The sequence below is a fragment of the Cricetulus griseus genome, chromosome 4 (assembly GCF_003668045.3).
Source record: "Cricetulus griseus strain 17A/GY chromosome 4, alternate assembly CriGri-PICRH-1.0, whole genome shotgun sequence".
In the NCBI taxonomy this organism is placed as follows: Eukaryota; Metazoa; Chordata; class Mammalia; order Rodentia; family Cricetidae; genus Cricetulus; species Cricetulus griseus.
In genome coordinates this window covers 170,729,918-170,751,001 of record NC_048597.1, presented here as the reverse complement: position 1 = coordinate 170,751,001, position 21,084 = coordinate 170,729,918, and the positions used below count along the sequence as shown (strand labels likewise).

Genomic DNA, 21,084 nt, shown 5'->3' with positions numbered 1-21,084 from the left:
TCTGTGTAGCCATAGCTGCTCTGGAACTCATTCTGTAGTCCAGGCTGGCCTCAAACTCAAAGATCTGCCTGTCTCTACCACCCGAGTGCTGGGATTAAAGATGTGTATCACCACTGCATAGATTGCTCAACCTCTCTAACATTTTGTCTGTTAATAATTTTAAATTTATAAAGGTAAAAACAAAGTAAAAGATTCTGATATGTTCAGGTAGATTTATTTACTATGTATGTGTTGTCTATGTGTGCATACATGCATGTACTCTCACCTATGCATGTATGTGTATTGGGGTGGATATGTGCTCATGAATGCAGGTACCTGTGGAGTCCAGAAGAGGATGCTAGATTCCCTGGGGCTAGAGTTAAAAGTGGCTGTTAACCATCCAACATGAGTACTGGGAACTAAACTTGGTCCTATGCAAGAACAATATATGTGCCGGGCATTGGTGGTGCAAGCCTTTAATCCCAGCACTCGGGAGGCAGAGGCAGGCGGATCTCTGTGAGTTCGAGGCCAGCCTGGTCTCCAGAGCGAGTGCCAGGATAGGCTACAAAGCTACACAGAGAAACCCTGTCTCAAACAAACAAACAAACAAACAAACAAACAAACAAAAAGAACAATACATGTGCTCAAGCATGGAGCCATCTCTCTAGTCCTTCACCTTGTTTTTTGAGACAGGGTCTCTCACTGAACCTGGAACTTGATGGTTTAGCTAGACTGGCTGGCCAGTGAGTCCCTGGGATCTGCCTGTCTCCCCCTTCCAGTAATGCTCTGGTTGGGGTGGCTTTTACATGGGTGTGAGGATCTATACTCAAGTACTCATGGTTGTTCCACTTTACCCACCAATCTCTCCAGTCCCAGATTTATTATTAACATGTTAAACCTATTTTCTTCATGTGTTCTCTTTTTCTCTCTCTTTCTCTCTCTGTGTCTGTGTCTTTATGTCCCCCCCCCAACACACACACAGAGAAAGGAAAAGAGAGAAAGAATGCTTTACTTATTGCGTGTGTGGGGTGTATAGTGTATTCACAAGTGTGTGGCCAGATGCACACATCTGTGGGTGTGCATACAGAGGCCAACAGAGGGCACGAAGTTCCCTCTTCTACCACTTTTTGATTTATTCCCTTAGTCAGTGTCTCTCCCTGAACCCAGAACATTTTTTACTTAGGTTAGAAGCCAGTTAGTCCCAGCAATCCTCCTGTCTCCACTCCCCATATCCCTGAGGCTACAGGTGTGCATGGGATCATGTCCAGATTGTTATGTGGGTGCTGAGTTCTGAACTCTGGTCCTTATGATTGTGCAGCAAGCACTCTTAGCCATTGAGCTATCCCTCCAGTCCCTGAGTGAGATTTTTTTCTGATACATTTTATGGTAAGATACATAGATACACCTTTTTCCTATACCCCTAAATTATTTAAAAAAAACTCTTTCATTTATTTTTATCTCTGGGGTGTAGATGTGTGCACCACATTATACATGTGGAGTCAGAAGAAAACCTGTGGTAATCGGTTCTCTCCTTCCACTATATGGCTCCTGGGGATCCAATTCAGGTCATCAGGTTTGGTAGCAAGTGCCTTTGCCCACTGAGCCATCTTGCCTGCCCACACTTGACTTCTTGACATGGTTCCTGGGGATCAAACTCAGGTGCTCATGTTTTCAAGGCAAGCACTTTAAGGACTGAGCTCTCTCCCTAGCCCCTAACCATTTCTTTAGCTGTTTTCAGATCCAAATTCCAGAGTATGTGCTATGTGCCTGACTCGGAGCCCTTAGAGCCCTGTACCCCGTAATTTAATGAATGTGTGTTCCTCAACTCTGAGGAAGTGGGTCACTCTGCTCAGCTCCACTGGTGTAAGGGGAGGGACAAAGCACATGTTCGTGTTCGTGTTCAGCGATGCTTCCTGCCCAGGATACCAACAAAGAATGTGACCTCTGAGGGAAGAGCCAGACAGGAAGGATCCAGGATCACTCAGCAGACAGCACGTGAGGCCAGAAAATGGTAAAACCAGCGTTCAGATGGGACAGCAGCTGGAAGAAAATGGCAGAAACCCACCCAGGGTAGCCCTTTGGAGTTCAGCTTTGCCTTAGTTACAGATGCAGTTCAACAGAATCAAACAAACTAAATCAAAGAAGGCTTAATAATAATTTAACATAATTATTTATACTTAAAAATAATCTTCTGGTGTGAGTATTTTTAGCTATAGAAAACTCAAGCAGAAAGTAGAAATTACCCCCTAACAGTTATTCCCTCTCCTCCTCACCCCAATTTACTCTGTTATTAACATCCTGCATTAATGTAGTACATTTGTTCCAGCTGGTGAGTCAATAGTGATACATTATTATCAATTAACATCCAAGACTTATAGTAGTGTTTACTCTCTATATTGTACATTCTATGGATTTTGATACATGTCTAAGTTCATGCAGCCACCATACAAGTTTCATGCAGGACAGTTTCACTACCTTAACATTTTTCTGGGTACCACCAATTTATTCTTCTCTCCTTCCTCCCCAGTAAGCTTTGGTCAACCACTGTCTTCACAGTCTCACCTTTTCCAGAATGTTCTGTGGTTGAAAAATCACACAGTATCTTGTTTGTTTTCAGGCTGGCATCTCTGACTTAGTAATAAACATTTCTTCTTTTTATGGCCTGCTGGCTCATTCATTCTTTTTTTTTTTTTTAATCATTAGTATCCAGTTGTCTGGATGTTTGACAGCTTAATTGACCATTTACTTACTTAGTGACATTTGGTTGCTTCCAAGTATGGGAAATTATGAATAAAGCAACCATAAACATTTGTATGCAAGTGTGTGTATGTGTGTGTGTGTGTGCGCGCGCATGTGTGTGTGTGTGTGTGTGTGTGTGTGTGTGTGAGAGAGAGAGAGAGAGAGAGAGAGAGAGAACCCAAGTTTCCAATTCACAATGGTAAACAACAAGAACAGTGATTACTAGATTTGTATTTAGCTTTGGAAATATGACCCAGTTGTCTTCCTTATATGTTGTTGAGGTCATGGCTTGTTCTTGTAACCTACAGGAGTGCAGTCTGTAGTCTATAAGTCATTTCTCAAAGAGAGGTGTGTAAAGAAGAGGTGTGGATAGCATGCTTTTCTAAGAATGTGTATCTTTCTATGACCTTTACCATAGAAATTGCAATAGCCACGTGGAATGTTGGTATATGTGTGTATGGGAGGGTGGGTGTGAACGTGTGTGTAGGAGCACATGTATGTACAATGAGTACATATGTGTGCAGAGGTCAGAGGGCAAATTCAGGTATTGTTCCTCAGGAACTGTCCACCTTGTTGTTGAAACAGAGTTTCTCATTGATCTGGAACTGGTCAACTTGTCTGGTCTTGCTTTCCAACCAGGCCCAGGCATCTGCCTGTCTCAAGTCTTTAAGCACTTTACTGACTGTGGTGGCTTGAATGAGAATAGCCCCATAGGCTTGCATATTTGAATACTTGGTCCTTAGTTAGTGGAACTATTTTAGGAAGGATTAAGAACTGTGGCCTTTTTGGGAGAGGTGCGTATCTGCAAGTGGGCTTTGAGGTCTCAAAAGCCTATGCCAAGTCCAGCCCCTCCCCTCTCTGTACCAACTGTGGATCCAGTGCCTTGCCTGTTTGCCTGGTACTATGTTCCTCACCATGATGGTCATGGACTAGCCCTCTGAAGCTATAAGCAAACCCCTAATTATATGCTTTCTTTTATAAGTTGTCTTGGCTATGGTGCCTTGCTAGGATGTGCTATTATGCGGATTTCCAGTGCCTTTGGAGCATAATGAAACTTCTCAGAATGCACACTTCAGACTTCTTAACCACTTGGGGAATTTTCTTTCATGTATCTTCAATTATCCTAATCTCAAACACTCTGGTTTCCCTAGACTACTTAAATCTAATCCCTAGTTTTCAGTTTCCATCCTCTGTCCATCTTCATCATCCTCTTATCTGCCTTTTCTTTTGGAAACTTTCTCAAAGTTGCCCTTGCCATCATTCTTATGGCTTCTAAGGGGTAGTTTTCTTTACTATTGCCAATGTGAATTTTAATGCACATCTTTGCTTGTTTTTTATGTTTTAAATTTGTAATTATATCTATGCACTGAAAACTTAGCAGTGTACATTTAACCCAGTTTAGTGGCAAGTTATTTGGCCTTTGCCTTTTCTAGCTTGGCAATGTGAGCTACAAAATTAGGACCCAGGACATTGCTTCCCCAGTGGTAGCAAATCTCATCATATCCTAATAGCTCCTGACAGCTTAGCTGGAGCATCCTTATCTTGTCTTCCCAGTTAACCTGTGTGAAGGTAACGGTGGTGCATGTCTTCCCATGGACCAGCCACTTCAGCCTGGCTTTTTCCTTGATGATGCAGTAGGGATTCCCATCTTTCCACACAGGGTAGGCAGAAAGACAGGAAGACCACCAGCTTTGTGGAGTCTAAGTCAAGGGCACTCACCACCTGCTGAGTCTTCTTGTTCTCTACCAAGGTCGTGACTGTATTAACCCTGCTTGAAGGACAGGTGGTCTCTTGGGACATCCCCTTTGCCAGCAACTTTCTTCTCAGTAGCCTTAGATTCTTCTCCTGCTTTGTCTCTGGCCTGTACTTATGGGCAAGCTTAAGCAGCTGGATAACTGTTTCTGTTCCAGGGTCTGCATGAACTGGCTTATGGCAGTAGGTACTTTGAGCCACTTGCCTTTGTCGAGGCAGCCTGATGTAGCAGGGAAATTTGATGAAGTGGGTGAGGTTTCTTTGGCACTGGATGTCCTATCCAGTGCCAAAGTTCTTAGGTCTTTTCTCAAATAGAGAATTCACCACCTTTCTGGCCTCCTGTTTCTTCATGATGGCAGGGGCTTGGGCCACCTTCTTCCCCTTGGTCTGCTTTCCTTTGGGTATCTTGCTTGGCTGGAGGAGAGAGAAAGACCTTTGTCAAAGGTACTTTGGCTTATAGCTTTCTTCTCTAATTGTAGAGTTCATGATTGCCTACATCCCATGGAGGACATCATGTGATATGCTAATATTTTCTGATTCTTCTAATAAATAATACTTTACTTTATAATTACTAAATTTTAAAAGGTCCTACTCTACAGCCTGTTTGGTTTCAGATGACCAGAGATGGACATAAATAGTTCACCCAGGTCCAGCTGGGTCCCATACGATATATGGGATCTTCTGTCATGGAGGACATGAAAAAGCCAGTTCCCAGGCTGCATTGTTGTCATGCTCCCATCTCCAGCTGTGTGTCCTTAAGGGAGCCACATGCTACACAGTGGAAGTGCCAAGGGCAGCATTGCCCCACTGCCCCTTCTTGCTCCACAAAGGCTACATGAGGTGGGGAAGTCAACACCTTAGCTAATGCATGCTGGGAGAATGTGTCCCCAGCCTAAATGTGCCTCCTCCTTTGTGTCTATCAGGATGGTCAGCCTACTTCACAGGGAGCCCCAGGCCCACCTGCTCCTGCATCTGAGCATGGAGTGAAAGGCACCTGATTCTGCCTTTGGCTTCTTGGGAGGTGAAGAAAAATGGCTAAAAGCTGGGAAAGCCCTGTGTTCACCTCTTACTGCTCCTGACCTGAGAAACAGTCAGCCCTGCCTCATCAATTAGTTGTATCAACTCTAAGACTTAGGAACAATTCTTCCCCCAAAGTCCCACAGGACCAGAACAAGAGAACAGAAGACTGGCTGCAGCCCTGACTGCAACCATTAACTCTGATAAACATTGGTAGAGCCAGGACAGATAATTCAACAAACATTTTCTTGGTTTTTCATTTTTTCTCTTGGTGTGTGTGTGTGTGTGTGTGTGTGTGTGTGTGTGTGTGTGTTGATGATAGATGTCTTCCTCTGTTGCCTTCACCTTATTTTTTGAGAGGGTCTCTCTGAACCTGGAGCTTATTGATTCAGCTAGACTGGGTGGTTTCCTGTTTGCCTCCCCAGTGCTAGGATTACAGATACTATCTGCTTATAGAGGTCCTGGGATTTGAACTCAGATCCCCATGCTTGTGTAGCAAATACTTAGCCCATTTCTCCAGACCTTCAACAAATGTTGTTTATGTGCCTTCTCTGTACAGCACACACAGGCTGGCATCTTTGGATGCTGAGAAATGCCCCACCCAGCACCATTTAGGAGGAGGAACACACTAGAAAGAAGCCTCCAAAGAAATGGCGAGGCTTCTCTGAGTCCCCAGAGGCCTCTGACAACGAGGAGAGGCTGCTGGGAGAGAGAATGGAGGCTACCTCAGAGACCAAAGCAGCCACAAGATTGTGGCTCCCCAGAATCAAGCAGAATTGCACAGACTCCAATGAATTAAGAGTGTAAATTGAGCAGATCGACTTGGCTTGTGCAGTACAATAAAGATCTGCAAACACTGGGCTCCGTATTGAACCTAAGGCAGGGTGATTAATTCATTATTCACTTCCTAGGCTGGAAGTGAAAGTGTGTACACCCAGGGGCCAGCTCAGAGGAGAACAGTCATAAATCACGCTATTTAGAAGTCTAGCAATGAGAAAATCAGCTGGCTGCAGTGGGGTGTTCTGTAGGCAGCAGCAGTGGCTGCAGAGCCAAGGCAGGCCAGTTCGCTCTCTGGAAATGCCCCAGTTGGCTAGGCATTTGGCTTCCCAGTCAAGGCAGCCAGCCTCTCCGCCACCCGCCTTGGAGCTTCCTGGCCTGACCACAAGCAAACAAACTCCATTACGCCCAGCAGAAGTGTGCCTGTGACCTGAGATGGCCTCCCTCAAAAGTGGACAAAGTCCGAGGGGATGGTATAAGAGTCCCCAAAGGTCTATGGTTTACTGGAATAAACTAGTATCCATCCGTCTTCTGGAGCTGTTCTGGGTTCCAAGTCTTTTAGGCCAGGCTTAAGTGGCTCAACATCCTTCAGTCAGGGTACATGGCTGTCACTAGGTGCCAATCCTGAGCCACTCTCTTTACCCTCCAATCTCCACTGCCTTCACACAAGAGCCTTTGGAGGACTTGAAATTTATTTAGAGTGTAACAATAGCAATCCGTCTTTTTGCATATACAGTCTAATTTAGCCTTTTTTTGATGGTGAGAGGAGTTTTTAGCTATAGTTTACAGTGGGGGAAATTGAGGCTCAATCCAGTAAACCGGCCTGCTAGGATGTAATCTTCAGTTGGTCTGTCTGCAGAGATTGAGTTTCTAATATTTGCTGACAGACTATTCTGCTCTCCAGAACATTGTAGTATTTGCTAAAATGCTACAGACATGTTTCAGGGCCCGCCAGACTTAGATTATCTTTCCTGGAACCATGGTGAGCCCTGAGAGACTGGCCAAGGCTTTACTTGCTACCAAATTTAGCATGAAAAAAATAAAAAAATGAAGTAAAATAAATGACTAAAAGTATTATCCATACCCTTTCCCATTCTCTGTCAGAGCTGAATAGCTCTCTTTAAAAAGAGAAGAGTCCTGACTCTTCCTCCCCTTACTCTCCATGACAGACCCCACGGGCTGTGCACCATCTGCCTACAACTTCCTTTGCCTCACTTGGAAGGAGTCACAAGGAATGTGGCTCTCTTAAATCTATGTGTGGAACAAAAGAGCAAACAGCAGAATTCTTTAACAAAAGGTCTCTAACCAAGAGATTATTGGGTGAACCTCATTCTCCTCTGTGTTACATAAAAAGCTTCATGACTCAGTCTACCTTTCTTAAAAACAGGCATATCTTCTAATACTTCCCTTTATGCTAAGCAGGGAAAGAACATGTGACCAGAACTGGGCGTCTCAACTCCAGGTGGGGAATCCTACTTCGTGCTCCCCTTAGTTCCACTGACTTGTGTTGATCAAGCCTCAAGTGAATGAATACCCCTGGGACATTAGTCTAGTTGTCCTCACATTTGGGTTGTAGTTGGTGTTATGGCTAAGAAGGAGGACTGGAGAACGGGCTGTTGTTTACACCAGCTCTCATCCTGGACAAAGGTGGGTGTCCTGAATGAGTCACTAGGTGGGCCCTGCAAAGCCTGCTCCCTGTTCACATCAAGTTGGTAGCAAATCAAGGCCACTATAGAGACAGACAGACAGTCACATTTGTTCTGTTCATTTCCACGAGTTGTGATGGTGGAAGTACTTCTGTGTATGTTTATCTTATTGATTGTCCCATAAAGTTCTGTTTGGCCAATGAAACAGCAAGTTAGACAGGACTAGGAGTCAAAGAGGATTCTGGGAAATGTAGTAGAGAAGTAGTGATCCAGGCCAGAAGTGACATAGCAACGAGACTCATATTTGAGCAAGGAGAAACAGGAAGTTCCCTCTTTTTTCCCCTTCCTCCTCCAGCGGCGGGATGTGAGCCACCGGCAAGGAGGGACGCCAATAAGGTGTCCTATAAGTCTTATAAAATATATAGATTTATGATAATTAAGACTGAGCTAACAGATGAGAATCCTAGTCATTGGCCAAGCAGCATTGTACCTAATACAAGTCTCTCTGTGCATTAATTTGGGCCCTAACTCAGGTGGGCGGCTGGCGTAAAGCACACATGTGGCGGTGAGGCTCAGTGGCTTTTGGCAGAAAGATTTATCATAATAAGTTGTTTACTCAGAGTGTCTGCAGTGGGGTGGGGTTGCTCCGAGTTAACAGGGATATGGACACAGGCTCCTAGCTGGTGCTGGCCAGCCAGTCTTCATGATTGGCATGGGATGTGAATGGAACTCTGAGGAAAAAAGCTGGAGAAAACTGCATTTGGCTTAAGCCCAGACAAAAACATCTACAGCGATCAGAACTCAAGATGAGGTATCTGGAAGCAGAAGGTTGTACTTTCGTTACCTCATATGAATCTACCAACAGAAGTTATGAAATTTTACCCCATTGCATGATTAATTGAACTTTTATTTTGTAACAGTAAGATCCAGGGTTAGTTTTTGTAGCCATGGCTGGCCCTTCTGCCGCTGGCATGCTCAAACTTACAATCCTTGGAGCAGACATAGGGTTTGGTGTGGTTCCTGGGGCCTTGCCAAAATGTCGGTGTACCTCTTTACCCTTCCAAGGAAGAGATAGGAGCATGGAGGCCCTTGGGAGATTCCAGGGCCAGCTGGTCAGAGGTGGATCTTGCTCCCAGCCTTGAGGATGCAACTTCCGGCCCGGCTGCTCACCCTCAGTGCACACACCTTCAACTTGGGCACTTCCAGAATCCGTACATCATCTGTGACTGTCCCCACAACACCTTCATCTTTGGGATCATCTGGGACAGGGACAGAGGTGGCAAGTTAGTGGGACTCATAAATAACCTTTTCATCACAACCTGACTGAAGGTGGAGTTGACTCTTCTGGCCAGAAACCCGTACAGCTTGACTAGCAGCTGCAGATAGACATCCTAGCTCTTGGGCTCCTTGCGCTGAGCCTTTCAGTCCTTGTGGTGAATGTCAACACCCATGATGGCACCCCTTCCGCTTAGCCAGGTCCAGAATTGACCTGAACTTCCTAAACAGGCTTACCCAAATACCTAAGCCTAGTACCCCTAAAACTACATTTTGCCAAAGAAAGATGTGGAACTGAACTGCAAACCAGGGTGGAAATATACTCATTTGGTGTGTGTATATGTATATTTACAGTGGTAGGGATGAAACCCAGACCCTCACAAATGTTGGTAAGTGTGCTACACCTGAGCCACACCCCCAGCCTGATATGTTTTTGAGCAGATGCTGGTATGAAATAAAGGCTTTAAATGACAATTCTGGAGCAGGGAGATTACTTGGTCAGTAAAATGTTTGTCTTGCAAGCATGGGAATCTGAATTTCATCCCTGGAACCTATGTTTGTTTGTTCATTCATTCATTCCCTTTTTTAAAAGGCAGGCTTGGGGTCCACACTTGTAATCACAGTGTTCAGGAGGTGGAGACAGGCAGAGCCCTGGGGCCTGCTGGCCAGCAAGTCTGGACCTCATGAGTTTCAAGCTAGTGAGAGATCTTGTTTCCAAACAAAAAGAAAAGACCTGAGATGATCTTTTGGGCTGCACACACACACACACACACACACACACACACACACACGAGAATACATACTTGCAAAAGCACATGTACCTGATGTAGTCCTCTGACCTCCATACCCACATGCACTTGTATGGATATGAACACGTGTACTCACACATATACAGAATAACAATTATTCCAGGGGTATTTTTTTATACATAGTAAAGATGCACAGGTCTTCAGAGGACAGCTCCAGGCCTTTGGTGTGTGTATGCTCTTTTGTATAGTGGCCACATTGTAGATCATGAAACAGAATCTGTCCAACTTCTGCCAGTTCCCTATCCCTTCTTCCCAGTCAGTCCCCACCCCTTAGATGAGAACTGTACTAATTTCTTTAGTGAACTTTAATTTGCCACTGCCTTTGAACTTCACATAACCTGGACCAGACCTGTGCATTCTCTGGCTTCTGCTTAGTGCAATGTGCTTGATATTAATTCACTTTACTGATGGTATCAGCAGTGAATTCCATTCTACTGTTGAATGGTCATAGTGTGAAGACAGATGAATCTGTTGATCTATTCACCTGCTGACAGACATTTGTTTTCTTTCTAGTGTTTGCTTGTTAAGAATAAAAACTGGTGTGGCTTCTTCTTTGTTACAGAGGGTTTATGTAAAAAAATACATTGGCTCCTCTATGTTTAATAGGCCTTTTTTAGAAACCTCCAGGCAATATGCAAAGTTTAAAAATAACTTACAGAAATGTGAAATAAAGGTAGGATGCCACTAAACTTTCATAGTAATTCATATATTAAAGGATTTATTTATTTTTATTTATGTGTATGAGTGTATGAGTATATGTACATGCACTACACATGTGCCTGGTGCCCACAGAGACAAAAGAAAGCACTGGGATCCTTGGAACTGAATTTACAGATGATTAGAGCTACTATGTGGGTACCAGGCACTGAAACCAAGTCTTCTGCAAGAGAAGTATGTGCTCTTAACCATTCAGTCATCTCTCCAGCCATGAATCCATATATATATGATATATATGATTCATTTTTTATTATGTGTACAAGTGTGATCTACATGTGGGTATGTGCACACAAGAGCAGATTTCCCACAGAGGTCAGAGTTTCCAGACCAGAGTGGCAGTCACTGGTGGGTGAGAGCTGCCTAGGTATGTGAGCTTCCCTGTGTGTGTGTGTGTGTGTGTGTGTGTGTGTGTGTGTGTGTGTGAGAGAGAGAGAGAGAGAGAGAGAGAGAGAGAGAGAGAGATTCCCTGTGGGTGTGAGCTGCCCTATGTGGGTGTGAGCTGCCCTATGTGAGTGTGAGCTGCCCTATGTGAGTGTGAGCTTCCCTATGTGTGTGTGAGCTGCCCTATGTGTGTGTGAGCTTCCCTATGTGGTTGTGAGCTGCCCTATGTGGATGTTTCGAATCAAACTGAGCTCTTTTTCATGACCAGTATATGCTTTTAACCCCTGAATCATCTCTCTGCTCCCCACCATTTATTTTTAAAAAACAGGTCAATTAGGAAGAATCATCCAACATCCAAAAATCCTTATAAAGTTAATTTTATCCTATATAAAATTCACCAATATACTCTTAGGACATTTTCAATATCCAGGAACTTAAAGTGAATTCTTTTAGGTAAATAGGATAGACACAGGCTCTGTATTCTTGTTTGGCATACCCAACCGCACCCAGCACTAGTACAATTCAATTTCTAAACAATGCAGTCTTGATGCTCCTTCCTAAGAGATTCATACTGGTGGGAAATACATGGATATTTATGCACAGAGAGGCATGGCAATTGGATGCAGCAACAAGTAGACACTTGGTACAGAGCTCCAGGGAGACTGATAATGGGACAGGAACTAGTGTGATGCCCAGGGCATTAAAACCTAGTGGAACCACAGCAAGGACCACTGCAGTGGTGTGGGTGAAGGAGTAAGAGTCCTTGGGGAGCCCAAGTGAGTCATATTTGGCCCAGCAAGGTTGTGAGCAATTTGTGAGAAGGAGCTGGTATGTCATTACAGTGAATGAGGAATTGAGACAGAAAGCTGACCCCAGTGATGGTGACCAGAGAGCCACCTTGCTAATGGGCTGTGCAAGTTAGCACAAACCAAAACAAACCACTGCTTCAATCAACCCTGAGCCACTGTTCTGGGTGGAGATATTTCCATTTTCAATGTCAAAATGTGTCCACATATTGGATTGCAAGTTAGAAAAGAAGAATTATTGTCATTCAAATGTGCTCACTATCTCTTCTGTCTTGCATACATTTGATAAAGCCAGCTCCCTGTCACCTTCCAAGTTCTTCATAAAAAGCCTTCCCAGTAAGGTGACCTAGATAATGATAGTGAACTGTACTTTTCACAGAAGCCAGGAGGATTTTGGATGTTTTCATCAGAAAGGAATGATAAATATTTGAGATGTGCTTGCTCAGGTTTTGTACAAGGTACTTCATAAATAAATGTATGCCCATTTTATGGGCTCTTTGGAAAAAATAATTATTAACTTGGACAGAATCTGAAAAAAGTTCATGGGAATGCCACCAGATTCCCTTCCAAGGGTGACAAGACACTGTGAGAAGTTCTGTCAAGGGATTATAAATCCACCCTTGTCCCTGACGCATGCCCACCTGTGCCCAGAGCAAAGCAGGAAGAGAGAAAGGCCTCACAGAAATCAAGATGCAAGACTGTGAATGATCCCTTACTGACTAACCTAGAAAGAGACAGAAAGCTGCAGCTGCACAGAGACAGACAGAGACACAGAGACAGAGAGATGGAGAGAAAAAAATAAGCTAGACCAATTCCTAGTGAGTCCAACTAGTTACTGGCAAACACTGCTTTCTTGTTAAAGAACTCCGGAGTCCATCTGTTCAGTAGTCTCTTCTATATTTTGGTTGGCACAGGTGGCACTCATCAATCAAACTGTGAATTTCATTTATTAACTCTGATTAAAAAATCAGTCCTTTCTCTCTCTCTCTCTCTCTCTCTCTCTCTCTCTCTCTATCTCTCTCTCTCTCTCTCTGTGTGTGTGGTGTGTGTGTGTGTGTGTGTGTGTGTGTGTGTGCGCGCGTGCGTGCATGTAAGTGAATGTGGAGGTCAGAGGTCAGCCTTAGGTGCTGTTCCTCAGAAGCTATCTACCTTGCTTTTTTTTTTTTTTTTTTGAGACAGGATCCTAAAACAGGATAGCTAGGCTGGCTCCTAGGGAGTCCCAGAAATCTGCCTGTGTCTGTCTCCAAATCCCTAGCCATTGTAATACAACATAAACACAGCTACCACACGTGGCTAACGTGGGTGTGGGGATTGAACTCGGATCCTCATGACGGCATAGTGAAAATTCCCAACCCTTGGGCAGCATTTTTCATATATGTTCTTTCGTGCCACCCCTCTGATTTTCTAGGTTATCTTAAGGGTTTTCTGGAGACCCTTGATGTCCTCTGGGCAGTCAGCTCTCTGCATAGGGTGAGCTAAGTCGTTTGTTTACAGTGGGCAATGTACTTCATAGATGTATAGGTCTATAGGGGCCTGGGTAGAAAGCAGTGGACAACAATTTATCAGTCTTGTGACATTTTTGGTCATAACACTCATGATAAATAAAAAAGTTCTACAGTCTCGGTTTAGATTGGAATTTCACTACCATATAACAAGAAATCTGGAAATCTGTTTAAAGTTAAATCTTTCTCATCAGCCTGGGCTTGCTGCCAGGGAGCTTCCAGCAGGGACTAACATGCCTCTGGCTTCTGTTCTTGTAAACCTGGAACTCTGGTCCCTCTTGGGGTGGGCTGTGTTAGAGGCTGGGAGCAGGGATCCTCTGACAGGTACTTCTGTAAAAGGACTCTTCTCTCTCTGGCCTTCAGGAGAGCTGTAATCCTTGTTCTTTTCAGCTCTTCCAGACAAGAATAGGAGCCCATTTCTGTGTCCAAGCCTCTTCTACATGGCTGCTCTCTTTAAAGCCACACACCCCATCTCTCAAAGAAGGCACGTGTCCCCCATTCTCTTCAAAGAACTCTTCCCCCTAAGTTGTCTCCCCTCTCCACTCCTTGGGCCCTTATGGCCTCATTGTGGTTTTAAGGAGTTTGACAGTATTTGAAATCAGTTCAAAGACACTTAGGAAATATTTGAACAGTGGCCATCTATGGAATGTAACTTTTCTTTTTCACATGGCAGCCAAGAGAAAGGCAGAATTCCATCTGTGTGTTCAACTAAAGTAACTTTCTGCTGTCTGTTCTGATCTTGGTTTTCAACTTCCTCCAATCAGGCTTGATGGTATTTCTATTACATTGTGTGTGTGTGTGTGTGTGTGTGTGTGTGTGTGTGTGTGTGTGTGTGTGTGTGTGTGTGTTGGCACACATGTAGAGGTCAAGCGTAGCTTGCTGTGGTTGATTCTCTCCTTTCACCATGTGTATCCAGCGACTGAACTCAGTTATCAGGGTTGGTGGTAGGCTCCTTTACACACTAAGCCATTTCATTGGTCCCAGCCTAATGGTTTTTCTTCTTGATAGAAAGACACACAAAAGCAGTAGTTGAAAATCTTTGAGTTCTCACTCCACATTGCATGTTTTCCTCAAGGATGGTTTTCCTTCTATTTGAAACACACACTGTAAAGAGCAACAACCATCAGGGAATCATTTAAGTCATAATATAATGGTACATAGATTTCAATGCTCACCTTATAGTTTCTTTTCATGTTTGTGTGTGTATGTATGTATATGTATGTGTGTGTATGTATGTGTGTGTGTGTGTGTGTGTGTGTGTGTGTGTGTGTGTGTGCAAGTTCATCTTGCGTGGGTACTTGTGTCTGCATGTACATTTGGAAGCCTAAGGTTGATATCAGATGTCAACAATTTCTCTCCATTTTAGTCACTAAGGCAGTGTATCTCATTTTAACCCAAAGCTTACTAATATGGCAGGTGTCCCTAGCCAGCTTGGTTTGGACACCCCCTGTCTCCACATTCTGAGCACTAGACTCATAGTCAGGCTGCCATGCTTACCTGGCATTAAGTTGGTTCTGGGGGGACCCAAACTGTACACTTGTATGGCAAGTACTTTAACCACTGAGCCATCTCCTCATTCCCTTATTACTATTATTTTTTCTAATGGCAAAATTAAATAGGATTAGGAAAAGATTGAGATACATATAAAGAAATATTCAGCATTTAAAAAAGTAGAAAAGTTTACAATATGAAACAACATGGTAAGATGGCAATTGCTATATATTAATAATGGAATTTATGCCAAACAAAACTGTCCATGAGTAGTGAAGAGTATGATGGAAAAAAATCACTAGTTACAAAGAGCTGACATGTTTCTTTTTAGTATTTTACTTGGGGATCTGCATGTACTGATTCCACAAAAGTAAAATAATGTTGCATACACAGTTCTGAATCCTAATTCTTTCCTTTTTATCAGTAAGTTTATAGGTGCATATGTGTGTGTGCAAGTTTGTGTGGGCACACCTGTGCATGCATGTGTATATGTATGTGCATGTGGAGGCCAGAGGACAACCTTGAAGTGCTGTTCTGTGAATCTAGCATCCTGTACTCTCTCTCTCCCGCCCCCCTCTCTCTATGTGTAGTCCATGCATGTGTGTGTGCTTATGTGTAAATCTGTGTGCAGAGACCAGAGAAAGATAATTGGATGTCCTTTTCTATCACGGTTGGCCTTATTCTTTTGAGACAAGGTCTCTCAGCAAACTATAGGGATCCTCCTGTCTCAGTCCCCAGTGATGGTTTTACAGAGGCTTGTGTCCATATCCACATTTGTGTGTGACTGCTGTGGATCAGACCTCAGGCCCTGATGTGTGCACAGTAAGCATTCTTACCCATTGAGCCATCACCCTAAGCCCTATCCCAGGGTCTCTCATTGGATTGGAGTTTGCTGAGTAAACTAGGCTGGTAGCCAGTGAGCTCCAGGGATCTGCCTGCCTTCACCTCCCCATTTCTGGGATCATAAATATTTACCACCACACTTTTCTCCCTAGTGGGTTCTGGAGGATAGACCTCAGGTCCTCATATTTGTGCAGCAAGCCCTTTTTGGACTGAGCCATCTCTTTCGTGCCCAGATGCTAATTCTTAAAACTAACTGCACTGTGAGTAGTCCCCCTCACCATAAAATATTCTGAAAAACGTTTTAATGTCTCCATACTGGGCCAATGTAGGGTACACCATGACTTAGTTCATCTCTTTTTCTTGTTATTAAACATTGAAGTTGCTTCCTTTTTTTAAAAAAAAACATTTTGGGTGTTTAACCATAAATCTGTGTTTGAATTTTGGGTGTGGACTTTTGAAAGGTCATTGACACAAATTGCCACATCATTTTCTAGAGGGGTCTATCGCAGGTTGGACTCATTAGTCTAAAGCTCCACTCCCACACTTGTGTTGACCCAGACACTCAGAGCTTCTTCAGATTGCCCATGTCATCCTCTACTCTGGGCAATGTCAGAGACCCAGGAAAAAATTGGGTTTTGACTACAGGGACCATAATCTCAAAGCTGAGCATCCATTTCAGGGGAAGACAAGAAAAAGTAGTGTGCATGATCACATTTGCATAGTCAGGGTCCTCCCAAGTGGGTGGCTGCGCTCTCTGCTGATCCACTGTGTATTTAGTTCATTGCCTGGCAAGACAGCCCTGCTTTTTCTGTAAAGCACACAGCAGGGCAGGGAAGCTTTGTTTACTCCAAGTCACAGCCCAGTCACAGCCCAGTCACCTTCCTGCACACATGGAGTCAGAGCATCCTCTAGGCATCTTTAGCCACACCTGATAATCACATCCCTAGGTGGGTTATTAGCCATCTATTGAGGTTGAATTGTCCTACTTTTACTTGCAAGTGAGGATTTTCATTCAGAGCATGTCCCAGGTCCCAAGACAGGACCCCACTTATTTCCCACTCAGGAAATAAGACAGATACTTAAAGGCATGTTTTAATGATGACTTTTATGACTTCGAAAATGCTACATGTTTACAGGAGAAAACCTAGAAAACCCAGGAAAGTAGGAAAAGGAGGCTGCCCAGCAGCCAGCGTGGATGGTGGTCTGCTTGGCAGATGGGGAATTTGCCACACCTCAGAGGATGTCTGTGTGGGGTCGGCAAGGATTATGTTCAGCCCAACAGATGTCAGGAGAAACAGAATAAAGATGGAGGACCAGTAAGAACTTGTCTGACATTAAGTGCCAGGGACCTAGCTTCAACCCCAGGGAGAAGGGTAGGAAAAGCTCTGAACCTACTACAATGAAAACTGTCCTGTGGGGTAAGGGACACTTGATCCAGAAAAACTTTATTTGTAAGGAAATGAGGAACACTGGTGTGGTTTCAGTGTTAATGTCTCCCATCGGCAAATGTGTTTGAATCCTTGGTCCTTAGTTGGATGTGTTCTGGGGGAGGTTAAAGGACCTTAAGAGGTAGGGCTTTGCTGGAGGAAGTGGGTCACCGGGGTTGGGGGTAGGGGCCTCATTGAAGCCTTATGGCCTGGCTCCATTTCCTGTAGACTGCAGATGCCATGTGGGCCATCTGACCTTGCGCTCCTGCCGCCACTCCCTCTCCACCGTGTTGGAAAGCATCCCCCAGAACTGTGAGCCGGACCAACCCTTTCTTAAATTGCTTCTTGTCGGGTCTTCCGTCACAATAGTGAGAGAAGTAACTAGCACAGAGAGAGCCTAGTTTGTATTGCTTTTCTGCTCCTGCAGCTTATGATCCCGTCTTCAAGCAGTGTGCCTCACTAATCTTTGCCAGTGGATCAGCCAGGTTCTGTGCTTGTGTGGAAGAGGACCCAAGGAATAGAGTGTTGGGGAAGAGACTCCAGCATCCAGAGAGAGGTCTGAGGAATGGACTAGTAATCTCTGGACTCCCTGTGGCACCCAGCCCTCCAAACAGTCATGGAGAGTAAGACACTGTGGGCTACCAAGAGATTGTTCCCAGGAAAGGCTGGGAGGCCACTCTTGCCATGATGCAGCTCCACCAATGGTCCTCAGTGGTGCGGAGTTTTCTCCCTCACTTCTCCTTGAAGGGAACTGGAGGTTAAATCTCATAAAGTGGCAGAAACATATAATCATAAAAACAAACAACAAAACCCAAGAAGGCCACAATTCTTGACAGGAATGAATCAGAAAAAAAGGACTTTGGTCTCCCTAAACTGTGAGAGGAGGACCTAGTTCTCCGTCTCCGCAGGACCCTGACAGACATAGGATACATCTTTACTGTCAAGACAAGGGAGCTTCAGATGGGTCGCTGAGGCAAGCCCTGAAATCCCCAGAGACTTAGAACTCATGTTCTTGTTCCTAGATTGTCATTACAGTGATGCCTATAGTGACAGAGAATCTGAACTACCTAGAATGTTGAGCCACAGGGCAGCACTTAAAACAGATTAAGGTCTATTTATACTCAGGAACACCACATGGTAATTACAAAACACAAAAGCTTATAGAAATTATGGACATGTGAGTCTGTCTAGATTTTAAGTTAAAAGAACTTAAACTATATGTGGGACACAATGTTATTTTTAAATACAATGACATCCATTTAGATCTATTATGCAGAAAAACCTCTAATGGGATAACAGACACCTTTTTTATATTTTTCTATGTGTTTAAGGTAATTATGACATAGATGTACTGCCTTAAAATTTTTTTAAGAATAAGGCTTGTAAGTGAAAATGTTGATAGATCCTGTTGTGGCATCCATGAAGTAGTGACACCTGCATCTCCTTCCAAGAAGAAATGTGGTGTTTTCTACAGAGTGTGGGGTGATGGTAAGCCTTCAGCTGCAATACCTTGGCAGCCACTTCAGCCTTTAAACTGACCTCATCTCTCTCTCTGGACAGTCAATAGACAGTGATAGCATGGAGGAGCACTAGCCTTCACCTTCCTAACCTATGTAGGAGTCTTCTTGGTGCTCCCATGGGTCCCAGAGCTTTCCACATGCTGGCAGAGGCTTTCTGATAGCCTGGGTGCTCTTTGCACCAACCCTTCCTCTTCCTCTTTCCTGCCTGCTCTGGACTACATAGTCCTCCCCATGCACTCCTTCCTCCTTCCAGTACTTCCCCTCTATGGTCCTCTCCATGCAGTCCTCCCTCCTTCCAGTGCTCCCGCTCTATGGGCCTCCCCATTCAGTCCTCTTTCCTTCCAGTGCTCCCTCTCTTCTTTAACCTTCCACAGGGATCAGCCTAACATGCCTCTACTCAGCTTGGTCCTCCTAGAGGACCTACTAGGATTCACATTTTTCAAATGTACTGTGAAAAATCTGGATTTGGTTCTTACAAATTCTTTACATAGAAACCCCCTGAATCCTGCCAAAGAACTATTATCCCAGAGGACCCCAGTTGTCACCAGAAAACTAAACAAAATCCCTTTGCCACCAGGGTTTTACTCTTCTAATTGTTGTATTCTAGATTTCTTTTTCTTAAGCCTGGTTCCCCCTCACAGCAGGGTGCTTGACATTGATTCTAGAATGAGAGAAACTTGCTAATCAAAATGAATATCTGACAACTATGGATCCTGGAGGCTACCTACCAACACATGGATGGTGTGCTAGCTAGTTTTATATCAACTTGACATAAGTTAGAGTCATTTTGGAAGAGGGAACATCAGTGAGAAAATGACCCCACAAGACTGACTTGTGGACAGGATTGTGGTACATTTTCTTGAAAGCCCAACCCTCTGTGAGTAGTGTCAACCTTGGGCTGATAGTCTGGTGTGCTATAAGAAAGCAGGTTGAGCAAGCCATAGGGAGCAAGCCAGTAAGCAGCATCCCTCCATGGTCTTTGCTTCAGTTCCTGGGTCCAGGTTCCTGCCTTGATTTCCCTGAATGATGAAAGATGAAATAAACCCTTTATCCCAAGTTGATAGATTTTTGGTCATGGTGTTTTATGACAGCTATAGAAACCCCTAACTAATGCAAATGGAAAATGTAGCCAAAACCATAGGAGCTGAGACTTAGTGCTAAGGAAACTATGAGTTTGGGTTCTTCTGTCAGGGTCATCAATTCTCAGGACAGGAGCTCTCTCTGTCTCTGTCTCTGTCTCTGTCTCTGTCTCTGTCTGTCTGTCTGTCTGTCTGTCTCTCTCTCTCTCTCTCTCTCTCTCTCTCTCTCGTGTGTGTGTGTGTGTGTGTGTGTGTGTGTGTGTGTGTGTGTGTATGAACGTGAGGCCATTGGACAATTTTGGGTGTCATCCTCTGGAATGCCATCACCTCCTTTGAGTCAGGGTCTTTCGTTGACCTCGTGGTCACCAATTAGGTGAGGCTGGCTGGGCTTTCCCTATATCTGCTTCTTCAGCAGGACTAACAAGCATATGCCACCATGCCCAGCATTTTAACATGGGTTCTGGGGATCAAATTCAGGTCCTCATGCTTACAAGGGACGTATGATTATGTTTCTATCTAAGTTAAAAGGCTTAACAGTATGTAGGACCCTATCTTACTTTAAATAAGATGACAATTGATATGGAACAGAATCAAACATGGGATATAGTTATTAAATGGTATTTATTAATAGGGAATACTCACACAAGAAGCAGATAACCAGATCGACACTTGGAGAAGCCCAGTCTCAGATGCCTCCGGGACTTGGCCTGAACCCCGAGAGAGAGCCAGCGCCTCTCCTCCTTGCTCTTAATCTTACCCCTCTACATTCCTTTTGGGTGTGGTCAGCAGTACAGGTATACAGGGTCTCTCCCTACAGATAATCATTTAGACACATTGCACGGAAAGTTTCTACTGGGATGACAGCAACTATCAATTTTCTTTTTTATATCTTTCTTAGTTTGCATATTGAACCTTCTCCCCAGCCCCTCAGGGCAGTATCTGTTAAGTATTCTCTGGTACTCATGAAAGTATTACAAGTTTTCATGGTAATATGAAACTGGCATGCCACGGAGTTGGGAGAAAGTGGCTCTTCCAGTCACCCTCATGATTCTAACCCTCGGCAACCTTAGGTCAGCACAGCAAGAGAAACCAAGAGAGGCAGGAACACAGCAGGAGGAGAGCTGTCCCTGCTCTTTTGAGTAAGGCTAGGAAGGCTTCAGAGTTAGGCTGACATCAGAGTCGCAACCAAGAGGGATGGAGAGATGAAAAGCAAGTGTGTATGTGTGTGTGTGTGTGGGCTGCCTGTTGAAGGTGGAGTCCCTTTGTCTCCCTGTCAAGGTCATAGGGCCCACCGCAAAGCTATTTCTACAGCTTGTGTTAAGGC

The 21,084-nt window shown here is 44.2% G+C and overlaps 2 pseudogenes; both read right to left on the bottom strand.

The window, feature by feature from the left end:
- Positions 1-4,106: 4,106 nt before the first annotated feature.
- LOC118238742 lies at positions 4,107-5,442 on the bottom strand (annotated as a pseudogene).
- A 3,400-nt stretch (positions 5,443-8,842) lies between these two features.
- LOC100754684 lies at positions 8,843-9,361 on the bottom strand (annotated as a pseudogene).
- Between the last annotated feature and the right edge of the window lie 11,723 nt (positions 9,362-21,084).